Source organism: Artemia franciscana, chromosome 13 (genome assembly GCF_032884065.1).
Source record: "Artemia franciscana chromosome 13, ASM3288406v1, whole genome shotgun sequence".
NCBI lineage: Eukaryota > Metazoa > Arthropoda > Branchiopoda > Anostraca > Artemiidae > Artemia > Artemia franciscana.
In genome coordinates, this window is record NC_088875.1 from 38,912,878 (window position 1) to 38,937,035 (window position 24,158).

General features: G+C 37.1%; 1 long non-coding RNA gene across 2 annotated transcripts; it reads left to right on the forward strand.

Annotated features, from left to right (window-relative positions):
• Positions 1 to 539: 539 nt before the first annotated feature.
• LOC136034911 (uncharacterized) lies at positions 540 to 23,293 on the forward strand. 2 transcript variants are annotated; one of them, XR_010619288.1, is made up of 3 exons: positions 540 to 678; positions 10,048 to 10,101; positions 23,106 to 23,293. It is a non-coding gene; the product is annotated as an uncharacterized LOC136034911 (long non-coding RNA). The 2 variants fall into 2 exon arrangements; XR_010619287.1 differs by having other exon boundaries at positions 553 to 690.
• The last annotated feature ends 865 nt before the right edge of the window (positions 23,294 to 24,158 follow it).

The following is a 24,158-nucleotide window of genomic DNA, read 5'->3' on the forward strand; positions in this document are numbered from 1 at the left end:
CTTCCTTTTTACTGCTAATTTCAACATTTTTGTATGATTGTCTTTTTGTTGTTTCATTTGTATTTTTGGTGCTTTATTTCTCTTCTTCTTTTTTAGTAGACAAGGAACTATTACAGTATACAAACAATTTTTTGATATACAAACAAGTTTTTGATGATTTGGACAAAAAATGCTAAATTTCGATCGGGAAAGGGGAAATCGGGAATCGATCGGGAATCGGGAAAGCTCAACAATGATAAAAATACAAACGACGGATCTAGAATGAGATATCTAGAATGAGATATCTCGATAAAAATACAAACGACGGATCTAGAATGAGATATCTAGAATGAGAGGATCTAGAATGAGAACTAATAAAATCTTCATTTGTCCCTTTTTTCACAGACTAAATATAATTATCAAAACAATACAAAAATAGATCAACTGTCGCTATTTTCCTTTAAGTAGGCTACTTAGTCATTTAATTAGACAACAAAGGACTTAAGAACTTGGCAATAGGATGCAAGAGAATTTCAATCCTAAAATTAGTGCCTGGAAAAGATCTTCGATATCTAAATCGTTTTCTTGGGAGAATTCAGTAGTTCTGGCAAGGATGGAATTGAGTAATTGGTAGTGATGTCAATTTGGATTGCTGTTTACAATTTTTTCTTAGTGGTTTTTATTGCACTTCACCTTGTTGTAGGTGGCATTGTAAGATCGTTGAAACTTTTTAGTCTAGAAAAATAAAATATTTTGGGGAAATTTTGATCCAGCTTCTTTTTATTAATCAAGCCTAACTGCAATTATAAATAAAATCTTATATATATATATATATATATATATATATATATATATATATATATATATATATGTATATATATAATCCAATGTTAATTGAATTAAACACCGTGTTTAATGTTAACGGAATAATTTGAAGTTGGCCATCTTATTGCTCTGGATTATGTATGCTAAGTAGCTTCAAATTAAATATTGAAGGCTATATGGTTAAGGATCTGAATTAATGGTAATGATAATACTGATGTTACGAGCCTAGGGGGTCATTTTTAATAGCTTTTGTCAAAATAGTGTTTAAATCATTGATTAAATTATAGGCGTTACCTAGTCTGCTCCAAAGACTTCGAATGTCAGTCTTTATTGTTTTCAATCATTTTGACCTTACCTTCATCGTGGATATAACTCTTATGACTCTTGATAATATACTCTTAGAAAATAAAAATAAGACACGATTAAATTAAAGTTTTAAATCTTCCCTTTCAAAGTTTTAATTTATGTTAAATATTTATCGTTTTTATTCGATTTAATTAAACTTGAATTTGATCTAAATTCTTAAATTTAAATTCTTATTAAACTCATTAGTGGTTTTGATGCACTTTAACTTGCTTTAGGTTGAATTGTAAGTCAAATTAAACTTTTTTGTGTTGAAAAGAAAATATTTTGGGGAAGCTTAAAGCCAGACTTCTTTTATTTATTAAGTTTAACTGCAGTTACAAATAAAATCTAAAGAATCTTAAATTAAATTTTTCGTTGATGGATAAATAGAACCAAATTAAGTTTTTAATTTTCACTTTTAATGTTTATTAGATTTGATAGCTTTTAAGTTCGTATTTAATTTTTAAGCTAAACTCTTATTAGATTAATTTTCCTTTTTTGGTTTTGGTGCACTTCGCCCTGTTTTAGGAAGCATTTGTAAACTTGAGGAAACTTTTACATATAGAAAAAGAAAATATCTTGAAAAAAATCTAAATAATCTTGAATTTAATTTCTAATCGATGGTTAATACTGAACTTAATTTTGATAACTTAAAAAAAAAGAATAGGTTAAGATATTTAAATTTGTTGATAAATTGTAGCTAAGATGAAAATTATCATTATCATTATCATACCTCTGAAAAGCTTAATTGCCTTTGACACTAGGAAAAAACATCGCACAACGGATATCCCTCTGCCTGCATGGGAAATTTCCAACCCGCCATAGCCTTTTGTAACATGCTCGCAGTAGAGACAGAACCATTATTCCAAACATAAAAATTTTTTTTTGAAAACTTAAGCAGTTTTTTTTTCAATCTTTGCTCTAATGTTTCTTATTTGAAATGCCAAATGTCTTTGACTTAAAGTGCATTCTAATATTAAATTTTATTTGAGAAAACTTGGTTAGTGTTCTTAAGCTGAGAAATAGCCAAGGTCGCCAAAAGTGCAGACTGTACGACATTTTCAAACAGTTCGTGGTAACGAACTGTAAAGACCTACCCGGCTGAATAGTAACCAGAACTCGAAAAAAACGGAGTTTTGATACCAATAGATATATCCAAAGAATCGGCTTATTATGCTGATTTTAAATATATAAGTTTCATCAAGTTTAGTTTTACCGATTAAAGGCTACGAGCCTGAGAAAATCGCCTGATTTTCAAAAAAAAGGGGAAACACGCCCTAAAAGTAAAAGAATCTTAATGAAAATCATATCATCAGATTCAGCTTATCAGGAAACCCTACTGTAGAGGTTTCAAGTTCCTATCTTCAAAAGTGGGTAATTTTGTATTTTTTGCTAGAAGAAAGATCACAGATGCGTGTTTTTTTTTGTTTTGTTTTTTTCGAGGGGTAATCGTATTGACCCAATGGTCCTAGAATGTCCTAAGAGGTCTCATTCGAACGAAGATTAAAAGTTCTAGACTCTAAAAAACGGAACTTCGATGCTAAAAGATATTACAACAAATGACGAGTCAAACTCAAAATTACCAGAAATTAGCATAAGTAGGGCTAGAAACTCTTGTACTTTCCCAGGGCTAAAACAAAATTTGCACTTTACTGAAAAAAAACAAAAACAAATGAATGTGCATTGTCAGTTGAATATACACATGCTGATATTTATTGCTTAAAATGTTCGATATGTAATACCTCTGGGAAAAAATAGATAAAAAATTATTATTACATTGGCTCTTTACTATAGGCAATTCTATAAGATGATAGGATGATTTAAAGAGGTGAGTAAAATATTCAATTTTCCCTCTAATGAACATTTGGTATTATCCAAGGAGAGTGTGTGGGTAGTAATCATCCGAAAGGAATGTTCCGCAGGGAAGGGGGCATTTTCCATGGGATAGTTGTTACTTGCTCTTAAGATAGAAAACACCCAAGATGTGAAATTAAGTTAATCCTAATGGCGTAAATATTTTGATAATCATAATCGCCGAAATATTATGATAATATAGTACTTTAGAAACAAAAATATGGAAACTACAACAAAGAAAAATGGAAAGCTGGCACTTATTATATTAAATACCTAACCCAATTTTACCAAGCCCCTAACCATCCCTAAACATTAAATATTTAATTAAAATATGTTTACATCATTGTTTTTCACTCTCAAAATAAGCAAATCACAACCAATTCCAGAGAGTCAAACTGGTTTTTGTCAGATCTTAGTGTAATTCTTGAATATGTTCTGTTTAACAGACAAAAACCAAGTATTTTCCACAGGGATATTTTCCAAGGGCGTGGGGGGCAGGGGTAAACGTCGATTCTCAGAAAACTCCTTATTGAAGGACTTTAGTCAATACAAGCTTACGATAATAACAAAGGCTTATGGAAATTTTGCTAATTGGCTTACCTTTAATTAATTATTTGCTAAAACTTCTTTATTTTGGTAAAAACTTGATGATAAACTTATTATCTTGATTGTAAAATACACTGCTGTCAATAAATTGTTATTTCAAATGACATCAGCTGTTATAATTGATTACACAAATCACTATACCAATAAATCCTATAAACGTGTACCTCGGGATAGTACAGTGGATGCGTCTCTGCCGCTAGTACGAAGGCGTTCAGGTTCGTGCCCTGCTATCGCGAGAAACAATTTTATGTAAATCTTAATCCTTTAATTTTTTTTTTTGCAACAAACTTTCTTAAACTTAGAAAGAGCAATTTTAAGTAACAATCATACGATATTGTTAGGAACGTACTCGTGCAAGAATTGAGTGATTTCTCCTTTGAAAATTTCTAAAATTGCAGCCAAACATTTTCCCCCCATGAGATAAGAAATAACCAGAAACCTCATAAGTGACCGTAACTAAAGGAAACAGAGTCTTAATAACAATGAACATATCAAAGAATCAAATATTGATGATTATGTAAAATATATATATACTAGCTGGGTCCCGGCGCCTTCGCCGCCGGGCCCCAGCATGGCACGCAGCAGGCTTATATATATGGATTCTCATTGTCCCTTGTGTTCTAACCGCAGACAGTACTGAGCCCCGGCGGCTTCACTGCCGGGCCCCAGCTTGGCTTCTATATATGGATTTTCATTGTCCCTTGTGTTCTAACCGCAGACAGTACTGAGCCCCGGCGGCTTCACTGCCGGGCCCCAGCTCGGCTTCTATATATGGATTTTCATTGTCCCTTGTGTTCCGGGTCCTGGCAACGCTACATCATTTTTGGATCGAATTGATGACGTAAATTGGACATTTCTAATCTGGCCCTTTCTCTTTGAGCCGCAAGCCTGGTTTTGCGTTGCTCTGGTGTTTCCTCCTGGTGTTCCCTTTTTGGTGACATTGTAGGATAATTATACACGCATCACTTTTGTAATACAGCGACACGCCTTCTTTTTTAGTATCTCCATTAGCCGAAAGCCTGGCTTCGCGTTCGAACAAGACGTCATTTATAGATTTTTATCTTTTATTAGTTTTTTTTTTCGTTTTTCTTAGTTTTTTTTTTTTATTTTTATTATTTTTTGTATTTTTTGACGTCATATTTTAGTTTGTTTCTTTTTTAGTTTTTTTCTTTTTTTAGGTTCTTCTCTTTTTTCAGTTTTTTTCTGTTTTTTAGTTTTTTCTTTTTTTAGTACGCTAATGTTTAGCTCTTTCTCACAACTCTACTTTTTAAAACAATAAAAACTTTAGCGCAAAGAACGATGGGTTGAGGAGGTGACAACCCTTTTAATATACGGAATAATTTTTGTTCGTTTTAAGCTGTAATGTCGCTCCTTACTTGCAGTTAAAAACTTGTTTTTTTAATTTAATCATATCTTGGAGCTGTGATTGAACTTGCAGCAAAACAAAAGCGAATTTGGCAATATTTTTCAGAAATTTTTTTTTCTAAAAATAAATACATGGCAAATGATGGAGCAATATTTTTGCACAAAAGATAATTATTAGTATACAGGGCATCCCAAAATGTTTCTATTTTTTACAATAAAGTTCAGCGTTCATATTAAAATGGCCTCAAATTTACAAAATACACCAAAAGATTATTTTAAACATGTCTATGAAAAGACCAGAAAACAATTAATGATATATGGCATCTTTTTTGTTAAATAAAAAGCAAAGCAAAATTGTCCCAGTTTTGACACTAAAATTTTACGGATCTTGTAATGTTCGACCTCGTTCATAACATTAATTACATAAAAAAAACTAGTTTTTTTAACTGAAAGTAAGGAGCGACATTAAAACTTAAAACGAACAGAAATTACTTCGTATATGAAATGGGTTGTCCCCTCCGCAATCCCTCGCTCTTTACGCTAAAGCTTTTAATTGTTTTAAAAAGCAGAATTGTGGCAAAGAGTCAAACTTTAGCGTAAAGAGCGAGGGATTGTGGAGGGGACAACCCATTTCATATACGGAGTAATTTCTGTTCGTTTTAAGTTTTAATGTTGCTCCTTACTTTCAGTTAAAAAAACTAGTTTTTTTTTATGTAATTTCTGAACGTTTTTGAATTAATGCATGTTTGATTTTGGCTCTCCACACATAAATTATTAAAATGAAACTTGCATTTAATTCCTTTTTAGGTTCCTAAATGGCTTTCTCTTAGTTTTGATCAGACAATTTTGAGAAACAAGGGGTGGGGAAAGCCTAGTTTTTTTTCGGTTTTAGTAAAAAATATACGTAACTTAAGAATTAGCTTACGTAATATTCTTAAATTTTTATTATGTATATGAGGGGGTTTGTCCCCTCGTTAATACCTCGCTCTTTACACTAAATCTTAAGTTTTGTCCCAATTCTTTAAGAATGACCACTGAATGGCCGTAGAATAGATAGTTGAAATTACTAAAAATACTATAGCATAAAGAGCGAAGTATTTATCTCCTCCTAAATACCTCGCTCTTTATCCTAAAGTATTTTTAGAATCCCTCATATGCGTAATAATCTCTGTTCGTTTTAAGTTTCAATGCTACTCCTTACTTTCAATTGAAAAAACTTTTCCATGTTTATTTTTTCTTCTTTTTTTTTAGTAATTTTAGTAAATCCTGCGCCCTTTTCATTGAATTTCTGTTCCCCCATGACATATTTCTCCAAGGAAAGATCCTCCCACATAGCTCCCTCCCCTCAACCCTACCCCCAAAACCAAAAAAAAAATCCCCTGAAAACGCTGTACCCAATAACCATTATTATATGTAAACACTGGCCGAAGTTTGTAACTTGCAGCCCCTCCCCCAGGGACTGTGGGGGAGTAAGTCATTCCCAAAGACATAGTTATTATGGTTTTTGACTATGCGGAACAAAATGGCTATCTCAAAAATTTTGATCCGTTGACTTCGGAGAAAAAATGAGCGTGGGAGGAGGCCTAGGTGCCCTCCAATTTTTTTGGTCACTTAAAAAGGGCACTAGAACTTTTCATTTGCGTTAGAATGAGCCCTCTTGCGACATTCTAGGATCACTCGGTCGATACGATGACCCCTGGGGAAAAGAAAAAACAAACAAACAAATAAACACGCACCCGTGATTTGTCTTCTGGCAAAAAATACGAAATTCCACATTTTTGCAGATAGGAGCTTGAAACTTCTACAGTAGGGTTCTCTGGTACGCTGAATCTGATGGTGTGATTTTCGTTAAGATTCTATGACTTTTAGGGGTTATTTTCCCCTATTTTTTAAAATAAGGCAAATTTTCTCAGGCTCGTAACTTTTGATTCGTAAGACTAAACTTGATTAAACTTATATATTTAAAATCAGCATTAAAATGCGATTCTTTTGATGTAGCTATTGATATCAAAACCCCATTGGTTGCTATTGAGCCGGGTCGCTCCTTATCGATGCTAAAAGATACTTATATATTTAAAATCAGCATTAAAATGCGATTCTTTTGATGTAGCTATTGATATCAAAATTCAATTTTTTAGAGTTTTGGTTATTATTGAGCCGGATCGCTCCTTACTACAGTTCGTTACCACGAACTGTTTGATATCAAAAGAATCAGATTTTTATGCTGATTTCAAATATATAAGTTTTATCAAATTTAGTCTTTGTCATCAAAAGTTACGAGCCTGAGAAAATTTGTCTCATTTTGGAAAATAGGGGGAAATACCCCCTAAAAGTCAAAGAATCTTAACGAAAATTACACCATCGCATTCAGCGTATCAGAGAACACTACAGCAAAAATTTCAAGCTCCTATTTACAAAAATGTAGAATTTCGTATTTTTTGCCAGAGGACAGATCACGGGTGCGTGCTTATTTGTTGTTTTTTTTTGCTTTTTTGTTGTTTTTTTCCCAGGGGTCATCGTTTCGACCAAGTGTTCCTAGAATCTCGCAAGAGGGCTCATTCTAACGGAAATGAAAAGTTCTAGTGCCCTTTTTAAGTGACAAAAAAATTGGAGGGCACCTAGGCCCCCTCCCACGCTCATTTTTTCCCAAAGTCAACGAATCCAAATTTTGAGATAGCCATTTTGTTCCGCATAGTCGAAAACCATATTAACTATGTATATAGAATGACTCACTCCCCCACAGTCCCTGGGGGAGGGGGTGCAAGTTACAAACTTTGTCCAGTGTTTATATACAGTACTGGTTATTGGGAAGTGTACAGACGTTTTCAGGGGGATTTTTTTTGGTTTGGGTTGGGGTTGAGGGGAGGGGGCTATGTGGGAGGATCTTCTCTTGGAGGAATATGTCATGGGGGAAGAGAAATTCAATGAAAAGGGTGCGGGATTTTCTAGCATTACTATAAAAAAAAACAATGAAAAAATAAACACGAAAAGTTTTTTCAACTGAAAGTAAGGAGTAGCATTAAAACTTAAAACGAACAGAGATTTTTACGCATATGAGGGGTTCTAAAAATACTTTAGCATAAAGAGCAAGGTATTTAGGAGGAGATAAATACCTTGCTCTTTATGCTAAAGTATTTTTAGTAATTTCAACTATTTATTCTACGGCCTTTCTGATTCAGGGGTCATTCTTAAAGAATTGGGACAAAACTTAAGATTTAGTGTAAAAGGCGAGGTATTAACGGGGGGACAAACCCCCTCATATACATAATAAAAAATATAAGAAAATAAAAGTTTGTTACGTAAGTTAATTCTTACAAAATGGGTTGTCCCCTCCGCAATCCCTCGCTCTTTACGCTAAAGTTTGACTCTTTGCCACAATTCTGCTTTTTAAAATAATTAAAAACTTTAGCGTAAAGAGCGAGGGATTGCGGAGGGGACAACCCTTTTCATATACGGAGTAATTTCTGTTCGTTTTAAGTTTATAATCGCTCCTTACTTTCAGTTTAAGAAACTAGTTTTTTTTTATTTAATCATAGTTCAAAGGCCCAATAACAATGCCTTTGGACATAAAATGACTCCACCCAAACACTAAGTCCCAGGAGAAAGGTCTCTAAGTTATAAAATTTGCCCATTTTTTACACATAGTATTTGCTATTGTGAAGTATGTATACATTTTCGTGTGGGGGGGGATTTTTGTTGGGGGTTTTTCCGCAGCGGAATTTTCTATGTGGAGGGAAGTTTTCAGGGGGCGAACTTGTCAGCGGAAATTATATACTGGGGGGAATTTACCGGAATTCCTATATACAATTCTTTTTAAATTAAATTTTTAAATAGCCCCCTCCTCAACACCTCGCTCTTTACGCTAAAGTCGTAATTTTGTCCCAATTCTTTAAGAATGACTCCTGAAACACAGGGATCATTTAAATAGAACGATAGGATGCATTTTTTAAAAGTAATAAAAAAACTTTTATGTCAAGAGCGAGGTGTTGGGGAGGGGGCAATCCCCTTCATACACGTAATAATTTCTGTTCGTTTTAAGTTTTAATGTTGCTCCTTGCTTTCAAATTTACTTTATGGAAGAGGGCAGAAGGGGCTATTAAGAGATTATCTGGGAGTGTGCTGAAATCATTTAATGGAAAATTAATTCTTGAGGGAGGGGGATCGTCTCTTCCTGAGGTTTATCGAGGGTCTACCCACTATCTTAGATATCTTTTGAAGACATTAATTTTGTGGAAGAACATAAAACCATCTTTTTGTTGTTTAACAACTTAATAAAGAAATAGCCTATTTATACGTACTGACAGCCCTTCCCCCCTAAAACATAAAATATCAAGTATTAGAGTAGACCGACTGCTTGAATTGATTTCTATCGAGAGGAGACTGTCTATAAGATACTGAAACAATTTTATATCACTATGCGAGTGCAATAGAAACAATAGAGAATCCTTTCCTGGAAAAAAGAGCTTATTTTAAAGATTACTTTACTTCAGTCGAGGTAATGATCGGAGGGGGAAGTACAGACGAAGTTAATATATAAGATGTGAATTGATATTTTAGTTATCTCTTGCTGTTATTTGTCATCACGGAACCTATTGTGATGTTCATTATCAAAAATAAAGGCTAATAAGTTAGGAAGTTGAATAGGTCGAGTCAGTAGATTAAGGAGAATTTGGCCCCTCCTCCCAAAAAAAGGTAAATAGTCGTTTTTTGCGTGGTTAGGGATTCCATTCAGCAAAAATATCATGGGGGAAGTGTTGGGCACATGCTCTGGCACTAAAAATGCTTCATTTCATGTTGAAAAAGGCTCTTTGAAGGGATTTATTGTTGTTGTTTTTTTTTGGGGGGGGGGGGAATTTGTGCCCCATTTAAACCTGTCTTTTTGGTTGTAATCATGTATTAGAATATGCCACTATTCTAGTTTTTATCCTTTATCTTAAATTTTTCTCTTTGTCAATATTTTTAACCACCTCTCCATTTTAAGGAAGTATCATTTACTTATTCGTTTATTCATTAATATTTACTGTTGTTTATAATTTATGCTTTGGTAAATTGCTGTTATTTATTTTTTTTCAGTTGGCTTTTGCCGTTGGTGTCTATGGTGGGATCTATCTAGCACAGAATTACGAGGTATGTTTCATTTATTTTTACTTTTAATAGCTGTTTTGTTGTTGTTGTTTTTGTTTTTTTTTTCTTAAAGAAATCTTCCAATATGGTGACCGCTTTTTGATTGCTATCGGTACGGGACAGAAGTCAATCTTTAGACTCTAGACCTAAACTCTAGGGGGAAAATTGTGGTTCTCGTACAGCCTCTGACCATTTTTATTAAAATAAAAAACCAAGTTTTTTTGTGCTGTCCTTACGCGAAAATGGATGGAGTGGTAAATTTAATCAACTGCGCTGTAGTTAAGGAAATTAATTAATATGTTTTTCCAGTGAATTGAAATGAATAAGAGATAAAGGTATTTTTTTTTTGTTGAGCAGCTGAGGGAGGAAAAGTATCTCTGGTGTTTGCTTCGTGTAATACTCTTAAGCTGGGTCTGACACGAATCAAATTTTAATTTGGCGTTGAATGAAACAAGATCTTGAAGCGAATGTTTGGTTCGTATCTGTTTCGGATGCGAGTTGGAAATCTCAAATTGAAGTATAAATTGGGTGAGGGACGAAATAAGCCTTTGTGACCTGAGTCCTGACTCAGTCTGGTGAGTTCGGTCAATAATCTATGATGTCTGCTTTGTATAGCACTTCTAAGCTAAGTTCTGACGGAAGTAAAATGTTACTTTGACAGCCGAATTTTAGGTCGTCCAATGAAAAAATTCTTTGTGGTGAATATTTGGATCACTTCTGTTTGGTATACGAATCGAGAATTTCGTTCTGAAGTATTTGTAATGTATGCTTTGTGTAACACTTTTAAGTTTGGTTCTGAAAAAAAGGAAAATTCCACTTCGTTAAAATATTTTCGGTAAGAAATAAAGTTTCTTCCGTTTCCGATGCGAGTTGAAAATTTCGTTTCTAAGTACCTAGGGTATGTGTTTTGTGTAGCAGTTTCAAGCTAAGTTTTGATAGGAGTTAGATGTCTCTTCAGCGTGGCAGCTGAGTTTCACGTCGTCTACCAAAAAAGTTCTTCTTGCGGTTAATATCCCGTTTCAATTGGGTTGTAGTTAAGAGTTGAAAGTTTCTTTTTAAAGCAGTTGGTATTAACCAAGTGACATATAGCGATCTCAAATTCCGTCGGTCTGTCTGTCCCGGTTTTGCTAGTTTAGGCAGTTCTAGGTAATCTAGAACGATGAAATTTGGCAGGCGTATCTGGGACCAGACCAGATTAAATTAGAAATGGTTGTTTCCCCGATTTGACCATCTGCGGGGGGGGGGGAGTGGGGGGACGGTTAATTCGGAAAAATTAGAAAAAATTAGGTATTTTTAACTCACGAATGGGTGATCGGATCTTAATGAAATTGATATTTGAAAGGATATCGTGTTTCAGATGTCTTATTTTAAATCTCGACCAGATCCGGTGACATTGGGGGAGTTGGAGGGGGACCTAAAATCTTGGAAAACCCTTAGAGGGGAGGGATTGGGATGAAACTTGGTGGAAAAACTAAGCACAAGTCCTAGATACGTGATTGACATAACCAGAATTGATTCGCTCTCATTGGGGGAGTTGGTGGAAGGGTTAATTCTGAAAAATTAGAAAAATCAGGTATTTTTAACTTATGAAGGAGTGATGGGATCTTAATGAAATTTCATATTTATAAGTACCTCGTAACTCAAATCTCTTATTTTAAATCACGACCGGATCCAGTGTCATTGGGGGGAGTTGGGGGGACCGGAAATCTTGGAAAGCGCTTAGAGCGGAGGAATCATGATGAAACTTGGTGGGAAGAATAAGCACAAGTCCAAGAATCGTGACTGATACTGGAACGGATCCACTCTCTTTGGGGGAGTGGGGGGGGGGGTAATTGAGAAAAATTAGAAAATATGAGGCATTTGTAACTTACGAACGGGTGATCAGATCTTAATGAAATTCGATATTTTGAAGGATCTTGTGCATCAGAGCCCTTATTACAAATCACGACTAGATCCGGTGACATTGGGAGGAGTTGGATGGGGAAACTGGAAATCTTGGAAAACGTGAAAATTGAGGTTTCTTTATCTTACGAATGGGTTATTGGATCTTAATGAAACTTGATGTATAGAAAGATCTTATGTCTCAGATGCTCAATTTTCATTTCAAATCGGATCCGGGGATATAGGGGGTTGGAGGGGGGAAACAGAAATCTTGGAAACCGGAAATCTTGGAAAACACTTAGAGTGTAGAGATCGGGATGAAACTTGATGGGAAGAATAAGCACAAGTTCTAGATACGCGATTGACATAATTGTAACGGATCCGCTCTCTATGGGGGTGTTGGGAGGGGGGTTTGTTAATTCGGAAAAATTTGAAAAATTGAGGTATTTTTAACTTAAGAACGGATGACCAGATCTTAATGAAATTTGATATTTAAAAAAAACTCATGTCTCAGGGCTCTTCTTTTAAATCCCGACCAGATCTGGTGACATTGGGGGGAGTCGGAGGGGGAAGCCAGAAATCTTAGAAAACGCTTAGAGTGGAGAGATCGGGATGAAACTTGTTGTGTAGAATATGTCGCAAATGTCGTAGATACTTGATTTTCGTAACCGGACTGGATCCGCTCTCTTTGGGGGAGTTAGGGAGGGTCCAGTGCTTTGGCGAGTTTGGTGCTTCTGAATGTGCTAGGACGATGAAAATTGGAAGGCGTGTCAGGGACCTGCACAAATCGACTTGATAAAGTTGTTTTCCCCGATTCGACCATCTTGGGGGGGGGGTTGAAAGGAGAGGAAAAATTAGAAAAAAGGGGCATTTTTAACTTACCGAGCGGGTGATCAGATCTTAATGAATTTTGATATTTAGAAGGACCCTGTGTCTCAGAGCTCTTATTTTAAATCCCAACCGGCTTTCAGCCTCTGATTTTCCTTTTAACTCAATCTATTGATTCTTAGAATTTTGCTAGAGCTCTTGCCATATGAGCTCTTGGCTCCTCCGACCTCGTCACAAGTGTCATATGAGCTCTTAGCTCTTGTTTAAATATCTATGTTCTTTTTTAAGAACATAGAACTGTTAGAACTTCATTCAGAATTTTTCATTTTTAAGCATATATGTTCTTTGTGTAACAATTTTGAGCTAGGTTTTTGACAGGCGTCAAAGTTCGCTTCGGCAGCCGGTTTTCATGTCCAATGAAATATGGCCTTCTTGTGGCAAACATTCGGTTCGCTTCTGTTTGAGATCCGAGTTTAAAATTCCGTTTCTAAGCATCCATGGTGTTTGCTTTGTGTAGCAGTTTGAAGCTGGGTTCTAAGAGCCGTCAAATGTCACGTCGGCACGGCAGCTGGGTTTCACGTTGTCCAATGCAAAAAGGTCTTCGTGTACGTGAATATTCGGTCTGTTTCAAATGCAAGTTGAAGATTTCGTTTTCCTGTTGGCAGAAATTTCTCTCGAATTTATGAAGGCTTGTGGTCCGGAGTGCAAACAGTGGGATAGCATGGTAGCCATGTTATGTGCAGTTTCCATGGCCTAGTGAAATTTGTCGGCAGATTTTGTCAGAAAATGCCAGTACTTCCACTAGCCCAAAATTTGTTGGCAGCTTTTGAAATTTTGTCGAGTTCTGCTTCTGGCCGTTTCGGAACTTTTGCATGCCTGCTTGTCGTTTATATGTTTATTCAGATCCATTCATAAAAGCTTACTCTTTCATAAAAGCATCCAGTTTTCGGACTCGCCTATAAATCCCGATAAATTCCTATATTTTGATGCACTCTTATAAAATGCCTATGTTTTGGGTAAAACCTTATTATTTCTACATTTTCGGCCGGAGTGCATCAAGATGTGCTTTTCTTTGCTTTTGACTCTGCTTGTAGACTGTACTGTCTTTCGGTATAGATTGATAATTAATTGCAACTATTGAGCTGTTTGAACTTAGCTAATGCTTTGTGTTGGGCGAAGTAAGCTGTATCTTCCTGGGCTATGTTGTTATGTTGACCTAATAGCCTATGTTTTGTTTTTTGTCATGTTGGGCCTGTCCAAAATGAGCGAGGATCAGTATATAGGCTAGCAGTCTCTGCTTAATGAGACTGAAGTTCTTACAACTTATGCGTTTCCTGACTTACCGGTATTTAAAAGGCTGAGGCGAACACGGCCCGGTTTCGGACACATCCACATTTTTCTTTTTATGGTCTTTTAATCTTGGGATGCTATTTTGCAGGTAATGCTTGGTAATTGAGTATGGGGCCTACCAAGTTTAATATTTTATGGCTTGCTAAGGCTGGTTGCAGCGGTAGAAAGATTGGCGAATGGTGTAATACTGGGAACGATCAGTACTCGTTCTTTTGCAAACTCTGATTGAAAAATCTTGGTTGAACAGCAGGAGTTGCTCAGCTTAAACCAACGTGTGCGATCTGAAGAACACAAAGCCGCAGTTATTGATCAACTACATCCACTACAGCTTCACGTGACCGGACAATGTCGAGCTGATGAAACAACCAAGGATAAACTATTAGTTGGTACACACATGTGCGATCTGAAGAACACAAAGCCGCAGTTACTGATCAACTACATCCACTACAGCTTCACCTGATCAGACAATTTGAGTTGATGAAACAACTCAGTCTTCATTCAGAGTTTGTTCAGTAAACACCTCTTTTTGGATATTAACCTTTCAATTGAGTAAGGCTTCAACCTGTGTGATTTCCCTAGAGACATTTATTATAAGGCTTCAACCTGTGTGATTTCCCTAGAGACATTATTTATCCGATTGTTTATATTTGTTTGCTATTGACATTTTTACTACGCGAATTTGAAATCGATACTTAAATATCAAATACCTTGGGACTTTGAACATGATAAGTACCTACAGTGAATTTCTGACCTACAATAACTATCAAGATTTTGACGTCAGAACCGGTTTAACGGACTATGCTTTTGGATTTTCTTTGGGACTCGTAAGATGGGTGAGAAACTGATATTAAATGCAATATTGAACTTCATTAGCAGAGCGCTTAACGATGGCATTAAAATGAAATCACTTATCAAATCAGCGGTAGGCTACTACGACCATGAGACAATTATTCGCTAAACGAATTTTAGCGAATAATTGGAGAATTCGCTAAACGAATTCTCCATACAGAACTTAATGAGCCTAATAGAGTAGTAATCCGTGCCAAAGATGAGGACAATATTCTCGAAATGTCGAAAACCTTAGTAAACGCCGCGAAGCAAAAAGTGAACATTCCAAAATTCGTGATATTCAGCCCCTGTGAAGTTCCCGCAATAGGCGATGCCGTTAGCGCCACAGCTATTTCTAAAATAAACGAAATGTCTAGGAAGTTGGACGGTGCTCTAGCAACGCTAAGCCACCCTCAAATGAGCCTGCCTAAGCCCTCTCAGCAATCCTTAAATTGTGCACCCCCTCAAAGCCGTCATACGCTGTTATGGTGAAAAACCCACCAACTGACCTTAAAGGCCCAAACGCAAAAAAGGCAGACTCCTTAGCTAAGGCTAAGACGTTACGGAATTAAAGTGCACCAAAAACGAGTGGAAACTTGTCGTTCGAACTAAGACAGCAGCCACGAAAATAGTTGACACTATGAAAACATCAAGCCCAAGTCTAAATGCCTCATTAAAAGAATCTGCTTATATCGGCGTGGTCAAGCGCGTGCCGGAGGATATCGATCACTCGAAGCTCGAAGAATTAATACCAAAATGTACGAAGGTAACCCAGTGTGGAAAGTCGAGAACATATAAAGTATATTTTCAGACGCGGAGTGATCTTGAAGTTTTCTTTGAAAACTCGGTTAGAATTGGCTACGAACGATTACAAGCCCAAGAATTTGTCTTCCTTCCGTGCCGTTGTTTTAACTGCCACAGGATAGGCCATCTAGCTTCCAACTGTGAAAATCCATCAACATGTTCGAAATGTGGCTCGCATGAGCACATTTCCACGCGCGAAGCTCCCTGCTCAAAACTCCCTTTTTGTGTAGAGTGTAAAGTGCCGGGTCATACCTGCTACAGTATTAGTTGTCCCAAAAACAGGCAACTACAGAAATCATGAGCAAGTGCTATAGCTTCCTTTCATGGAACATCAATGGCTCGTTCATTGAGAAGCTCCCGATCCTTAGTGATTTAAGTGTCGAACATGATGTAGTGTGCATTCAAGAGCACTTTATTACCGTGCAAAGTGAAAACCTGCTAGAACTGAATCATACCACGAAGGCCTACAAAGTCCCAGCTAAACAGAGCGGCAGCCGAGGAGGACCTTCAGGAGGCCTAGCTACGTTTGTTCGGTCATGTGTTCTGTCCAGTCTATTCGAAAAGTCTGACAATTTTCTCTCAGTACGCATTGAAAGTTGTGTATTTATTAACGTGTATTTGCCAACAGATTATAAAAATGAGCGTTCAGAACGTCTTTTTGCCCTTTCTTGTGAGAAACTAAATTCATGTATATCTAAAATTAAGCGCCAGGGTTTTTCTTGTGTAGTAATTGGAGATTTCAACTGCAACCTTTCTGAGATTTCTTCTCTACAATCATCTCGTACCTCTTTGATTAAGAATCTTTTTGGTGACTACCTTGCTGTGGTAGGAAAAGATAGGGATTTTACATATATTCACAGCTCCTCCAGTGTGTCAAATCTAGACCATATTGCAATTTCTCATAATTTAACTGTTCAAAATGTTAGGGTAGTAACGGACTATCAAATTTCTGACCACCTTCCTGTCTCGTCTTCTGTACATATTGTCTCTTCGAATGGTCACCAAACCCGCCAGGAAACTCAACAGCCTAAATTTCGTCTTGATTGGCTTAAGGCTGATAAGCAACTATTTGCTCTGGCGACAGAAGAAATTCTTAATAAAATCCGTGTTCCCTTTAATCTCCTCCAAAAACCAAAAGATCTCTCTAAAGAAGAAGTCCGAATTTGTCTCAATATTTATTGTACTAAAATTTGTCACGCTCTCCTTCATGCTGAGAGGTTAGCGGTACCTAAAGTAAAAGTTCGTAAAGGGATGGTGGAAAAATGGCCCGAAAATCATTCGCTGGTGGCCGCTTGTCATCGAGCAAAATTCTGGTTTTTGGTATGGAAAGTGTGGGCGCCCAAGATCTGGTACCATTAATAGCATCAGACTGACTACGAAGCGTAGATTCTCGAAGGCGCTCTCCCTCCACCGCAAATCTCTCGTTGATAGCTATTCCGCCCGTGCAAAACAGGATCAAAATTTTCTTTTCAAATCTGTATCTTTGGCAAAGCCTACCCCTCTGTTGTAGCCCTCTGAAATCCCCGTCGAGGATTGGTATTCTTATTATGCGAGTGAATTTGCTGCTCCAAACCCCCAGCTTGAAGACATGTACGAGAGAGAATTGGATGAGTTCCTTGATAAGCTTCCCCACGGTGATTTTGTTGTCAGTTTAGAGTCCGTTATTCAAGCAATTTGTCGGTTGAAAAATAAGTCTTCTTGCGGAATTGACCGTGTTAGCGCTATCCATATTAAACATGGTGGTTCGGTTCTCGCTATGCATCTTTCGCTTCTTATGCAGATGATCTTCACGCAAGGTGTTGTTCCCTCATCCTTCTGCGTAGGGGATCTTACCCCCATTCCGAAGAAAGGGAAAAATGAAATCAAATGCTCGTCTTTCCGCCCCATTACAGTCGCCACATTTTTATGTAAATTATTCGAGCTTCTATTCATTAATGAACTGGAAACTGAATACTACACCCCGCCACGTCAATTCGGATTTAAGCGCCGTACTGGTTGTGCCGATGCCTTGACGGCTGTAGTGAGTGTGCTACTCGATGCGGATTTTTCTGGAGAGAGCATAGCCTTAGCTAGTCATCACATCAGCCGTGCATTCGATTCACTCATACACGCTGCAATGTTATTAAAAGCTTCACAACGAGGTCTGAATCCCTGCATAGTTCGATCCCTACGTAATATGTACTCGAGGCTGTCCATTCGCCTAAAGCTTCCTCCTGACAAAAATTTGCCTCCCCGGCCTCATGAAAAATTGATCCCCGTTTTGAAGGGTGCCCGTCAGGGAGCTGTCTCCTCCCCTCATTTGTTCAATAATTTTGTTCTTCAAGCACAAGATAAATGCCCAACCTCATGCGTTCTTTCCTCTATAGACACCTCCTTAGTATGCTACGCCGACGACGTCTTGAACTTAAGTAGAACATTGCAAAAAGCTTCTGATATTTTTAAAACGCTTAAAACCGAATATCTAAAACTTGGCCTCAGTTTTAACACTGAGAAAACCGAGATAGTTCTCTTCAATTGGCAAAAAACACCACACGTGCCTTCGCTGCTTTTTGGTAAAAATCTCGTGAATACTGCTGACCACATAAATTACCTCGGAGTCCCTATTGGCTCGTCTCTAAGGCATACACGTCTTCTACTGATCAAACACCTCAATCGACGAATCTCCGGCTCGTATGCTTCCATAGTCTCTGCTAAATTCCGTTTTAGCCGCCCCCTCCTTGCCAGCCTATATAACGCTACTGTTTTACCTCATATTCTGTACCTGGCACTATTTTGGAAACTATTCTCGAAGGCTGAATTGTCTAAAATCCGTGCGCTTTTCTTCCGTTTTGCTAAATACCTCCTACGTTTTTCTCCCTGGTACAGAAACTCAATCCTCATTAAAAAGTATCACATAACCGACCCTCATGTTGCAGTTGAAAATGTAATCAAAAGACACAATATTAAAATAGTAGATCACGATTGGTATAATCTCCTTTTACAATAGATCTGTTTTCGTTTTATTCATTTTAGTGCTATTTTGTTTGCCCTTTTATTAGTTGAGTCTCTTTCTAGTTATGTCTCCTCTGATATGTTCTTATATATTTTCTTATATTTATATGTTCGTGCTCCGTCTTTTTCATTTCATATGATTGACGGGTTTTCAAATAAATAAATAAATTAGTTGGTACATGTTTTGTGTGCGTGATGTCGCTTATAAAGCGGAGGTAATATGGGCACATCAAACGTTACAGAGTTCCATGTCTGCTAACTCTTCAGACCATATGGTCACAACCTTCTATGCGATGTTCCCCGGTAAGATCCCCGGCAGAATGTCCCTATGTGCGAAGAAACTCTCGCATCTGATCACCGATGCCCTGTATCCTCATTGTAAGCAAATGCTTGTGAAGGACATTCAGTCATATTTTGCACTAGAATATGACGAGACAACCAACAACGGTGGTATGAAAGAGCTACAGATACGTGTTCAATATTTTATGGACAAGTTTTATGGTCCACGCGACAACTTATGACCTGTATAGGAAGATTATGTCATCCATTGAGCAGAATCAGCTGAAACTTGAAAAACAGATCACGCTTGGAAGTGACGGACCAAACGTCAACAAAAATGTTTGGAACAAGTTCAATGGCGAAAAGAAGAAAATGATGGGAAAGGGAATGTTGAACATTGATACTTGCAACATCCATATAATCCAAAATGCTTTCTTGAAAGGTCTTCATGTGTTCGGAGTAGAAAGTTCCGACTTTGTTATTCTTGTGCATTAATTTTTTGACGGCTGGCCTGCTCGTTGTGAAGGCTATCGAAAGTGCCAAAAGAAAGGGAGAGTGCCAGAGAATGCTTTCATAAAGCATATCTCAAGCTGCTGGCTGACAATCGGACGTGCCCTAGCTAGAATCATGCAGCAGTGGCCCGCAACCTTAGAGTACTTCCTGAACTTCGTGCCGAAAGAGAAAAAACTGAAGAATCTTCTGTTCACTCCCAAATTTCTGGAGATTGTGGCTTATATCAGAAGTGCGACGATGAAGGCCCAAACCGAGTATGTTCTAGCCTCAGCGGAACTGTTCATGAGTTTCACCCAACTGTTCCAGAAAGCTCTCATTCATGTTCTGCACTCAGAGATCAAAAGACTAGTTGTGACGCTTTGCTGACGGGTCTTTGCTCTAGATTTCGTGACCGAGACTGAAAATTTCTCACCAGAAGCGTTGAACCTTACTAAAAAATTTGCAGAAAAGCCCATAGTTTCAGAAAATGTGGAACGAGCTTTCCATGAGAAAGCAACACTGAAAGACAATTCCATTTTCTATGTCAATGTGCGAAAACATTTTATTGCGGGTATCCGCCATATTTTGAACACATGTCCTCTGGAAAAGGACAGTTTTCTAGAGGCTTTACTCTATTTGATTCTGATCAACATGAAGGATTCAAGAAACATTGCAGACATAGCGGTTGTGGCACGCGAGATTGCGATTGCAGTAAGCTCGGACGTCGCCCAGACTGAGTGGCTGTTTTTGCGAACGGAAACTGGACCCGTGAGGACATTCCTCCGATCAATCATTTTTGGAGCCATTATTTTGGACTGGTGAATGAATGCGGGGACAGCAAGTACCCGGAACTTACCAAGCTTATCAAAGCGGTGCTGACGTTGTCGCATGGCAGCGCAGATGTTGAGCGTGGGTTCTTGCATTCTGGTACGATTCTCGGTGAAGACCAGGCGTTAATGTCTGAACGCGTTCTGGATGCAAGACTCATGGTATATGACACGTCGAGGCTTTATGGAGGAAAACCAGAGCGGTTTGCTATAACAAAAGAGCTGTTGAATCTTGCACGTTCCACACGGTCTCGGTATCGACAATATCTGGATGAAAAGAAAAAAGAAGAGCTATCCGAGAAGGAGAAAGCAGGTTTCGAAGAGGACAACAAGCAGAAGTTGGAGGTGGTTCACGACAAAAAGAAAGAAATAGAAGACCTGAAAACAAAGAAAAACTTAGAGCTTCAGAGGAAGAAAAGAGAATAGTAGGAGATACTCTACTTCAGGAAGCAACCGACAAAATGAAGAAGGCTGCTGAGTCCAAGAAATCCATAGATATTGCCCTAGCTGTTTCTTTGCTCGAAGAAGCTGTGAAGTCCATAACAAGTGAAAGAAAGCAGATGGTGGAATCTGCGAGAATGGAGCAGTCTCTTGCAAAGAGAAAAACTGACCTCATATCGAAATTGATGCCCAAGAAGCAGCAAGAGAGATTCCAAATATTTTACTTTTATCAGTCAATCGTTGGCACAGTGTGTGTATCTGATTTGTTACTGTTTGCATTTGAAATAAATAAGGTAAAAAAAACAGAAACTTGGGAAATAAAGAATGTATGTGACCAAACATCCCACGCCATCTAACACAGATCTAATCCCGAGGACTTCCGGATCCCATATTTGGGCCTGGGAAATCCTATAAAAACAGGAGAGAGCCTATAATTTGAAACGAACCGACCTGTACAAACCCCAAGCATCCCGTTCATACCAAGTTTTAGGTTTGATCTTAGCTTTTAACGTAATTCTATACTTTCTTTTGAATGAACGTTAGATTTCTATGAATTCTAAGGGTATATTCAAGTTTTTCCTCTATATGGGGGATGGGCTTCCCCAATCCACTAAGTGATGATGTAGAACGGAGAATAGCGAAGGCTATTTTTTATTTTTAAAGTATTTTTAGAGAATTGGAAAAAAAATTGGAAGAATAGGAAAAGCGGGTTGTCCCCAAATGGGAAGTGATATGTCCCCAAATGAGAAGAAGTGATAAGGATGGATTCAAGGAAATTTTGGTAATAAAGTAACTGGTAAGTAGTTACCCTTACTAGGTGGTCTTTAGAATCTAATAATTCTGATAATGCTTTCAAAATCTAATAATAGCAATATACATTAAAATGTGTCGATCTTGCAAGTTCTGATTCACAAAAACCTAGTCAATAAGGTCAACCGTCTTACCACCATGTGAGTACCGTGTTAACTAATGGACAATTTCATGACCGAAAATCGGTTTGGTCTATTACCACTCAGTCTGTTATCATTGACATTTTCCTAAATAAGCCAAAGCTGTGCCACCCTATTGGTACCAAAGTGAGCAGTAATATTTCCTAGTGAAAATATTAATTGTATAATTCTGGTGTTTTCTTATTGTTTTTGCAACCTTGTGTAATGTTGCAACTGAGCGTGTAATAGGTTATTTATCTCTTTGTGTATGTAAAAGTGTGCTGTCTGCGTCAGTCGCTTCTAAAGGAATACATAACCCTATGACTAATATAAATAATTCGTAGACGACGTTGCCTTTTCCATTCACAATTGAAACGAAAATCCGCTAATAATGGTAAAATATTTTAGTACACTAAAGAATAAATATAAAACTTTCTAGTACAGAAATTAACAATAAAAATTTCAATATTTCGGCTTCATATCCGGAAGCCTTTGTCAACGGGAAAAAATATAACAAAAAAAAAACTAGCTAAATCAAAACATCAAAAAACTAAGGAAATGTACATACGCTATACAAAAAATAAGTGTTTTTGCGTAATCTTTGTTTTCCATGTTTTGTCTAAGCTAAATTTTTTTCTTGTATTTTTTCACCATTGATAAAGGCTTCCCGATGTGAAGCCAAGACATTCAGATTTCAATTATTAATTTTGGTATTAAGCGGTTTTTTTAATCGTCTTGAAAAATGTTACCGTTATTAATAGTTTTTCGACTCAATTGCTATGCCTAATATCCCATTGTTTTAAGTCATAAAGTGTGCTGCTAGAATACCGGGCTGCTTAACAATTGCTGGGCACACAATCTGATATTTATTTCGAGCTTAAGGTAAAGGATACAACACTAGAACTTGTAGTTCAAAACAGCGGTGATGATCTCTGTTTCATGGCCGTTCAGCCAGGAAGTGCAATGGGGAGTAGGGGGCCAGCCATCCTGTGCTTTCGCATAACCTACCTGTTTACCTTCCTCAGATTTTTCCACGTACCCGTTTAGAGGAATAAAGAAATTTCTACCTTACCCATCAAGAAAAGAGCAATTTCAAAATTTGACAGTTTCTCCCACAATCCGTACACTTTCTGAATCGTCCAAATATCTTTGCATTTTTTGAATGTAAGCCCATCTCGAGGAATAAATTCCTCCTTGTGTATTTGGAAACGACTGTTTGATCATGAACCAATCATGATAGTTAGTTTCCATTGTATTATATAGTTTTCAAATATTTTTATCCAAAAATTTATGTGTTTTGGCTTTACTAACTTTATCCTTTTCACATTTGGAAGTTACATATATATTTCTCTTCCAGATCCCGAAAGTGGATGATCCGAGAGCAATGTGGAAGAAGATTACAAACTTTATGGAATCCTACAAAAAAGAGAAGGAATAGAATTATTTATTTATAGGGTTGATTTTATAAGCTGCCTATATCCCCGTTTCTAATCTTTTATTTTGAATGTCAGTTGAAAAGAACAAAGAATAGCTATTTTATAGCCAGTTTGTATTCACAGACTTTATATACATTGAAAATCATATCGACAGCGATAGTGACTCATGTGCTACAGGAAATTGCAAAATGCCTAAAATTGTTCAAAACCCATTTACCTGTCTTAGACCTAATTTGTGCCTACGGATGTACGTATCTACACTGAAAGTTTTCTCGACAGCCAAAGCGAAGATTCCTGTATACCACCTCGTATGCTTCTGTAGGCGGCCAAAAAATGGGCTCTAGAGCCAATTTACCCATTCTAACGCTTAGTTTGGATGCATAGGGGAATTGATGGTAAAACCGATCGATACAAAAGGATCGAAACAAAAGGATTTGCACCTTCAAACGATAGGTGCAAGATTTTTTAGCAAAGCATAAATAACATGTAGTAGTAGTAGTAGTAGACAGGTTTAATAGCAAAAACTTGGCAGCTATCGCTGATTTGCGTTTTTTACAAGATATTCAAAATCAAACTACACTTGTAAATATAAATCAAACTATAAACATTAACTCTTATTGTACATATCGACGAAAACCAGGCTGAAAGAATTACCTTATCGGTTTGTTCTTGCTTTAATGGGAACTAACTTATCTTGCTTTCTTGTTCTTGATGGTAGAGGCTGATCAGGTAGAATGTCACGGTGCAGAGATTTAGAAAGTAAGAACTTTCCAAAACTCAGTATCAGAGTTTCGTACCGATTTTGGAGTGACGGCAGTCTTCGTACTTTCTTCACAGGTATCCTCCTTTCTTTTGTTTGTCTAATATAGAGCATGACACGTATCGTGCAAAAACTCAATAAGTTCTAAGTAAAACCTCCAAATTTCGAAATTTTGCGTATTTAACAGTTCACATGGTTTCCACTTTCGGAAACG